This window comes from Poecilia formosa, unplaced genomic scaffold (genome assembly GCF_000485575.1).
Source record: "Poecilia formosa unplaced genomic scaffold, Poecilia_formosa-5.1.2 Scaffold406, whole genome shotgun sequence".
Lineage (NCBI taxonomy): Eukaryota > Metazoa > Chordata > Actinopteri > Cyprinodontiformes > Poeciliidae > Poecilia > Poecilia formosa.
The window spans coordinates 150,941-158,912 of NW_006800345.1; the positions used below are offsets into that span (position 1 = coordinate 150,941).

At 41.7% G+C, this 7,972-nt stretch overlaps 1 long non-coding RNA gene across 2 annotated transcripts in view; it reads right to left on the reverse strand.

Moving 5' to 3' along the window:
- Nucleotides 1-1,411: 1,411 nt before the first annotated feature.
- LOC103154915 (uncharacterized) overlaps nt 1,412-7,972 on the reverse strand; it is a 17,029-nt gene continuing 10,468 nt past the window's right edge. For both annotated transcript variants that reach the window (XR_477986.2, XR_001659317.1), the window contains exon 3: nt 1,412-2,638. This is a non-coding gene — a long non-coding RNA (uncharacterized LOC103154915). The remainder of the gene's footprint in view (nt 2,639-7,972) is intronic.

Here is a 7,972-nt window from a genome sequence, read left to right on the forward strand (position 1 = left end):
CCTTCTCAGAGATCAATAAAGTTTAAATCCACTAAGCTGGCTGTTTTTTGGCAATAAGTCGATGCGTTTTGTGTCTAAAAAGCAAGCTGTTTCAAAACCTCACACTACACCGTTACCTAGCAACCCCAGCAGAGTTCCGCCCATCACCTAGCAACCCCAGCAGAGTTCCGCCCATCACCTAGCAACCCCAGCATGTTTCGTCAGCTGGTTTTTACCACTGCATGCACTGTGCACATGCACATGTGTGCATGTAAATAAACAAAACAACCAAAACAAAAATACATTTTATACTGATGGCAATGAAAACAAAATTAGCCTTCAAAAAAAGGTTTAGCTGAGACCTTTTTGCTCTCTTTTTCTTTTGTAGAAAGAAAGAGACACAAGAAAAAAAAATGTTGCAAATGGGAATGATCGAGCTTGTTTAAGTTTAGCATGCGATTAATTAATTTATTGTGATGGCCTTAATGATTAGTTTTAATTGGTAGAAATCTGTTCTATAAACTTTGGCATGCACACCCAGTGATTCAAAAGCTTATAGATCCAACTTGTCGACTTTATCAGTTTCTCACATCATTGGTGAGGAATTTTAACTAGCTCTTTTGCAACATTACATCAGTTAATTGGAGGCATTTGTTTCTGAAAATGTCTCTGCAGTCAGGCTGAGGTCTTTGACAGCTTTGTTTTTCTGCTCTTCACATAGCAAAGTTTGATGCTCAGTTCAGATTCTTTGCTGAAATCATATTTATTTTTTGTTGGTGAGGTTCATCATACAACTAATTAAATGAAAATGTAACAAATATTGCAGTTTTGGTCCCCAATTAAACTGAGGCTACCGGACTAAGAGGTGTGAAAACACCCTTGGTGACTGTAATAAGCACAGCGCTGCAGTAAGGAAAATGCCCACAAGCACAATGTTTTGTGGTCAACACCAATATTGTTACCCTTCTTCTGAACTGGTTTTTATCTCATATTTCTGTTTGCAGCAGTAAAAGCTTGCTGGCGTGCAGCACATTTTATAGGGTGGATTTCCCCTGCCGGTGCACCGTACAGCCGCTCTCCGCCAGAAGACATCAGGCTTGCTGGTGCGGGGTTTTCTGGCCACAAATTGCCACACTTCAATTATCCAAATCCTAAACCCACAATTACTGCACCACTCACTTTTTCACTTTCACAGAGGAGGGCATTCACCACTCAGGTGAGTGTTGTGGTGGAGTGTTTTTCCGTCCTCCAATAAGCATCAACTACATGATTATTCTTTAAAGATTTAGATTTACTGTTAAAGCTGCAGCTGGAGGGACAAAAGCATTCAGACAGCCATTGTTTTATTTTATTTTTTTTACATATCGCCATGTTAGACCCAAAACATTTACTTTGATTTTGTGTGATGAACCAACACAAAGTAACATGAATAGTTTTGAGAATTTTTCTTAAAAATATGAAACGGATAAACAATATTTAAATTCTTTGCCACTGTCAGGAATTTATCTGTTTCTGTACAAGTTTTGTCTTGTTTTTATTGTGTGCTGTTTTTATTTTACTATTATTTTTTACTTGTGTATGGAAAAGTTACAGAAAAATAAATAAAATAGATTTTTCTTAAACAAAAATCTGACAAATGTAGCCTACACTAACATGCCACCCAAGTTCAGGTTTTACAGCCATCAACTCAGCTCGAATATAGCTGGCTGGTATCAGCTATAATAGCTGGTGTTAACTAGATACAGTAGAGTCGTAGTTGGTGTAGCTGATCCACTTATCGAGTCGGGTAGCTAACTGACTGGCTTACCAGCTATCCAATCAGCTAGCTGCGTTGAGTTGACTCGATGTCTCAGATAGCTAGCTTACTTCATAGCTAGACAGCTAGCTATCAAGTCGGCAAGTTATCTGACTCGATGTTTACAAGTGGAGCAGCTACAGTTGATGTGAAGGTATGGAGGAGCCAGGGGCAGATGCTTTAAATCTGCCCACAGCTGGCAGGACACAGAGCTTCCTAACACTGATCCTCTGGAATGTGAAGGAATTCAAAGACACAGAAATATGAAAACCAGAGCAAAGCTTTAGTCTGTCAATGAGCTCTGTCTGTAAAAACCAACAATTGGTCTGATTGCTAACCACTATCTTCCCATTTAATGCCTCAGCATGACATATCAATGCTTCTTCATGGAGGCTGTACATCCTGTGTGTGTGTGTGTGTGTGTGTGTGTGTGTGTGTGTGTGCTGTGTAAGTGAAGGGGGTTTCCCCTAACAGCATGGAGAGTGGCCAAGGGGGCTGCTAAATGTCGTTTGTATTCACTTGAGCTCAGTGGGAGAGCAGCTTCTGTGGTAAAACACATGCGTAGCGACGCGCAATCTTTCTCGCACGCTTTCCGAAGTCACACACACTCATGCCACCCTCTGACTTGGGCACAGACACCACGAAGCGGTGGAAGAATCACCCCTCACAATTGCGATTCCACACCTTTTCTGTTGTTGTCAGGCCCGTCAGACACGGCTGTCTGCGGATGCGGGACGGTTACGCCGCATTGTGCTGGAGATGGGGGTAAAAGCTGCTCCCGCACATCCAGTCTCCGTTCCAGCAAACAGGTTCTCTCATCCGTCACGTCAAGCAGGCTTCCCCCCTGTCAGCGCTGATTCCCTCCTTTCAGGCGAGAGACAAAAACAAAAACAAAACTGAGCTCCAGAGGAAGAGGTGGGGGCGCATCATGATGGGGCATGACTTAAGTTTCACACAAACCAGCAGAGAACATAATTACCCACAAATACACTTTACTAGCTCTGCTATAAATAGGACATCTGTTTGGCATTACATATGACTCACACAAGCAGGCAGGAAAATCTAAATAAACACATCCAGACCATCTTCAGTTTGCTGACCAACTGATGTGTTTATCCAGATACAGACATATTAGATCCCATCAACCCACACTCACCGAAAGCAGAAAAAAAGAAGAAGAGGCAGCGCTCAGTTGGTCCCTCTGGCTAATCCAAATGAAGTGTGGTTAAATTACCAGATCTTGTAGGAACAGGAGGTTTTGCTCAGCGCCTTGGCACTTAGAGCCGGTACGTGAGAGAAAAACGATGCAAAACAGACCTTGACTCAGTCAATGAGCTAAGCAGAGAGCAGTGTGTCACCACTCATGCATCCCGCTTCAACAGAACCCACCAGAACACAGAGTGGATCTGAGGCTCCACTGCAAAACACAAAATCTCACCAAATACTTTTGGTTTCCAGTGAAGGCTTGAAATAAGACAAAACTGACTTACAAGTAACTGTTTTGCAACATATAAGTCAATATTTTAGTTCTAACATGGTAAAAATGTCTTGAAATAATCTGCAAGTGGACCCAGCATTTTTCACAAATATTAAGTACTTCTTGACCCCAATCAAGCTTGGATATAGGAGAGATCCCAGGATTGAACCTTGGGGTATCCCACATGTGACTTCTGTTTGCGTACACCAACATTATGACCACCTCCCTAAAGCAGCTCTGGTCCAATCAAAGCATGGACTCCATGAGACTCTGAGCAAGCTGCGGTGTCTGGCATCAAGACGTCAGCGGCAGATCCTTCAAGTCTCGTAGCTTGTGAGGTGAGATCTCGGCGGATTGTTCTCGTTTGTCACCCACATGGATAATTTGGAGGCCTGTTCAAAACCTCAAAGCGACTCCTCCTGAAACCGCTCCTGAACCTGTTTGGGTTTGTGGCGGGACTCATTATCCTGCTGACAGAGGCTGCAGCCAGCAGGGGAGAGCTTGTATATGTTCTTCAACAATGCGAGGTGGTAGGTGGTGAGTTACGTACATATGGACGGGTGAACTCAAGGCTTCCCAGCAGATAAGCCTGCATTCACCATGCTGTTTTTTCCCCATAGTGCATTGTTGTTGGATCTTTCTTTTTCATGCCTTTTGTTGGCTCTTTAGTTGTAGACAGAGGTCTGCATGAGGGCAGCTCCAGTTGCTTCAAGCTTTTAAATGTAGAGGTGAGTTTCTTGCATTAACCCGTTAGTTACTCAATTACTTCACTAATTTTTAGAAAATATACTTTAAATGGGATCCATTATGCCAATTCCATGTTTTTATTCATATTTTTATTTTGTTTTTATTTCTTATTTTATATTTTTATTCATATTCATATAAATAATATTTTTCATTAGTTTTTCAGTAATTGTTTTGTTTTTTTTGTACTTCCATTTGGGCCTAAACTACTTCTAAAACCGGTCCAAATACTAAAAAAAAACAAACAAACAAAAAAAAACAAACACACAAAAAAAAAGCCACCCAGGTTTTTCTTGCCAAAATTTTTAGTTTGTTTGGTGTCTGGAAAAAATAAGCAGTTTCAAAAACCTCCCGTTTGTCGCGGCGCACTGCGTCTTTACCTAGCAACTGAAGCCCAGCCCGTTACCTAGCAACCGAAGCTGAGCTCCAGCATCTGTACAATGGCTTCTGGAAAAGACAAGTGTTTTGTTGTTCACTTACTATTCAGAAACCACTTGCTTCATTCTTGTTGGTTGAGCAGGAGGCTCCACTTCTGCTTCTCAAAGATGAGCAGTTGTATTATTTTGCATCCGTTTTCAGCCATTTTCACATGCGAGGAAATGAAACAGTGGTGAACTGTTCACAAAGTCACTGGTGAACATGGAGAGTGAAGACTGACCTGTATGGTGCTACCATATGGATGAACTGCTGCAGCTAAAAATGCTAAAATGTTAGCATTGCCCATGCATTAGTTTGACTCGAATTGGATGTTTTCTTGTCTTTCCAGTTGAGTGGCCAAAACAATTTCACTCCAGGGAAATAGTGGTTCATGGATTTTAATGAAAAGTTCCTAGTTGCTTTATTTCTATTTTGAGCCTTTTTCCTCTCAATTTTTGGCACCTTTTTCAGACAACAACTGCGCAAAAGCTGTTAGATTTACTTTTAGTTAACAGTCGTGTTTCTTACTTGTGTTTGCATGTTGCAGAATAAAATGAGGGACAACTTCTCTCACAAAATGATGTAACCGATTCCCGAATCCTGGTTAAATCCTCTGAAGACTGAAGTCTTAACGAGCAGCTAGGAGCCAAACGTTTGACGGCTTTTCAGTAAGTTGAGTGAAAGAAATCAGTGAGTAATGTTGGCTGAACTGCTGGACGGCCATCATACTGCTGCCTGGAAATGACGCCACGTGTTTTTGTGTGTCTCTTACATGTTCATGTTCAAACTTGACCTTTACTTGGCAAACTTGAGCCTATAATTTATGTTTATAGCTTTCCATGGTGTGTCCTTTCTGCAAGCCTTGCATGCATAATTATGATCATGCACCGCTGATCATTTCTCCCTGCTAATGGCCCCTGTGTGTGTATGCATGTGTGTGTGTGTGTTAACAGTAGGTGTGGCTGCCCTCATCTCTCCTCCGGGTCACCTGCGTTGCAGGGCCACATTCCCTCATGTTCCCTCGTTTGGAGCCCATTAGAGAGGAAATGGGCCGCCGGTTATCAGGCCTCCATCCCCCAGCCTCGGTCCTCCGTGTCCCATCATCACCCGGCCGCTCTTGTTGTTTTCACAGTGTTAACAATCAAGCTGTGGCCCTCAGTGTTCCGGGGGCCTAATTGGGCCAGCTGCTGGCGTTGATTGTGATGGATGGAGGTGGCGGAGGGGTTAGGCTGGAGATTGGGCCTGCTGTGGATGCTCCTTTCATCTCCCTGCTCCAGTCTTTTGCTCCAGAAGATGAAGTCGAGGTTTATCAGTGGGTGCTGAGCAACACACTGCAGGCCTGACTCACTTTATCCACTCTAAAAACTGTATTTTAAACTGTAAATAAGTTCATATCATGGACTTATTTACAGTAACTTCACTTAATTCTTTTGGTTTAATGATGACAGCTTACTTTGTGTTCAATTAACTCAAAAGTTACAATTCTTTAACTTAAAGGAACTTTTACTTTGACTTTACTTGAAACAATTGAGTTTAAGTTGATCAGTAACGTTTTATTTGAAGGGACACGCTGCCATATACATGACACCCGTTAGGAACATGAAGGAGTCTTCATGAACATCTCCTACTGTCGACATAAAGTCTCATTCTGTAAATAAAGACACTTTAAAAGTGTCAACTGTGTCCCCTAGCAACTCATGCAGAACTCCAGAACATTTGGTCAGCTGGTTTTACCGCTGCATGCACCGTAAAATGGCTGCTGGAAACAAGTGTTTTGTTGTCGACAATCATCTAGAAACAACTTGCTGCATTGTTGTTGGTTGTGCAGGAGGCTCCATTTCTGCTTTTCAAAGATGTACAGTTATATAATTGCGCATCTGTTTGCAGCCATTTTCATGTGTGAACATAAACGTTGACTTGGTCAGCAGCAGATTAATAGGATTTTAAGAGAAAATCTGGTTTCCAGCTGATTCTTTGTGCCTTTGCCTGAGTTTTTGATGATGAAAGAAGAGACGTCTTTCCTTGTTATCCTCCATCTCTCTGTTTTCTTTAGCCATCTTTTTTTTTTTGGCCAGTTGTGGTTAAGCAATAGCAGTTCTGAAATGAGACCAGTGTTACCTCTGTTTGCAGAGCACTTAGGGCCATTGGCAGCTTGCAGACCATTTGCTTATCTTTGGTGCGAGGTGTGTGTGGTTTGTGTGTCTGTGGTGAACCCCAACCCAGTCTGGACTCATCAATCACTACGACTCTGGGGCCGATTGACTCGCCAGGGCCTTTTGGACCCTTGCATGGAGAGAAAAAAGCTCTGATGAAGATTTACATGTTTGGTTTGTAGCAATGTGCGTCTCTGTACTTTAGAGGTTACACCAAGCAGTCTCTCATTTGCTTAGTCAAAGTTGTGGATAGACTAACAGCTCTGTGAGCTTAACAACTATAGTTTGCATAAGCGACTGCTGACAATGGCAATGTTGTGCAGCAGGACTAAAAGGTGGCGCATAAGCAAAGTAGGCCAAAATGCCTTAAAATACACCTGGGGCTTTTTGTGGCGAAATTTTCCACAAATATTTCACGTCTAGAGCTTCCCATCCTCCCATGGGGTTGAAATGGGAAGTGGGAATATGAATATAATAATATATTAAAATATATCTAAATGCCATCATAGTACCTGATAGATAACAGACAGCTAAAAATAACTTTCATTCCTACACTCATCTGCAGCTTTCCTCCGATACTGAGAGAGTATTTTAAGCGGGCTGCAGCATCACATCCAGCTTAAAAAAACTCCAACTTTTCCTTTAATAAAGGATACAAGCCTGGAGTTTGCATTTTAAGCAAATACTGAGACATGTTGTACGCAATAGAATGTTACAAAAGCCCTATTTAGAAGCAATACACAGAAGAGCAATCTGTGAATTCATGAGTAAGTTTGCATAAAAAAACAAAAACGGAGTCTGTTAAATGCTTGCAAGTCAGCTTCGCTTTATTTTAAGTGTACTAAGATATTTCTACTAGAAACTAGACAAAAAATAATAAGATTTTGTGCTTTGTAGTGCATCATATCTGAAAGGGGACCTATTAAACAAAATTCACATTTTGCACAATTTTGTATTTCCATTTGGTCTCTCCTGTTTCTAAAAACAACTCAAGCACTTTAAAAAATAAACCACACAGCTGGTTTTAGACGGGGCGTTTTGTGTTTAAATATGTATCTATATGGATGGCGAATGACTGCGCAGTGGTGCAGTTGGTAGCGCTGTTGCCTTGCAGCAAGAAGGTCTCCCTGTACATACCTGGGTTCTCTCCGGGTGCTCCTGCCTCTTGCCTGATATGTCTCGTTGGAGATGGGCACCAGGATCCCGCCTGACCCCACAAGGGACAAGGGATGGATGGCTGATTGATGCTTAGTTGTTTGCAGCATAGCAAATTGAACTTTGAGAGACTGAGTAGACTACATAGGACTTTTTTCTTCAAGCTGCTCCTTTTCATTTGAAACCTTCGCTTATGTCAACAGGTGACATGTTTATTTTAAACTGTAAATGAAAAAAATAAACAAATATATA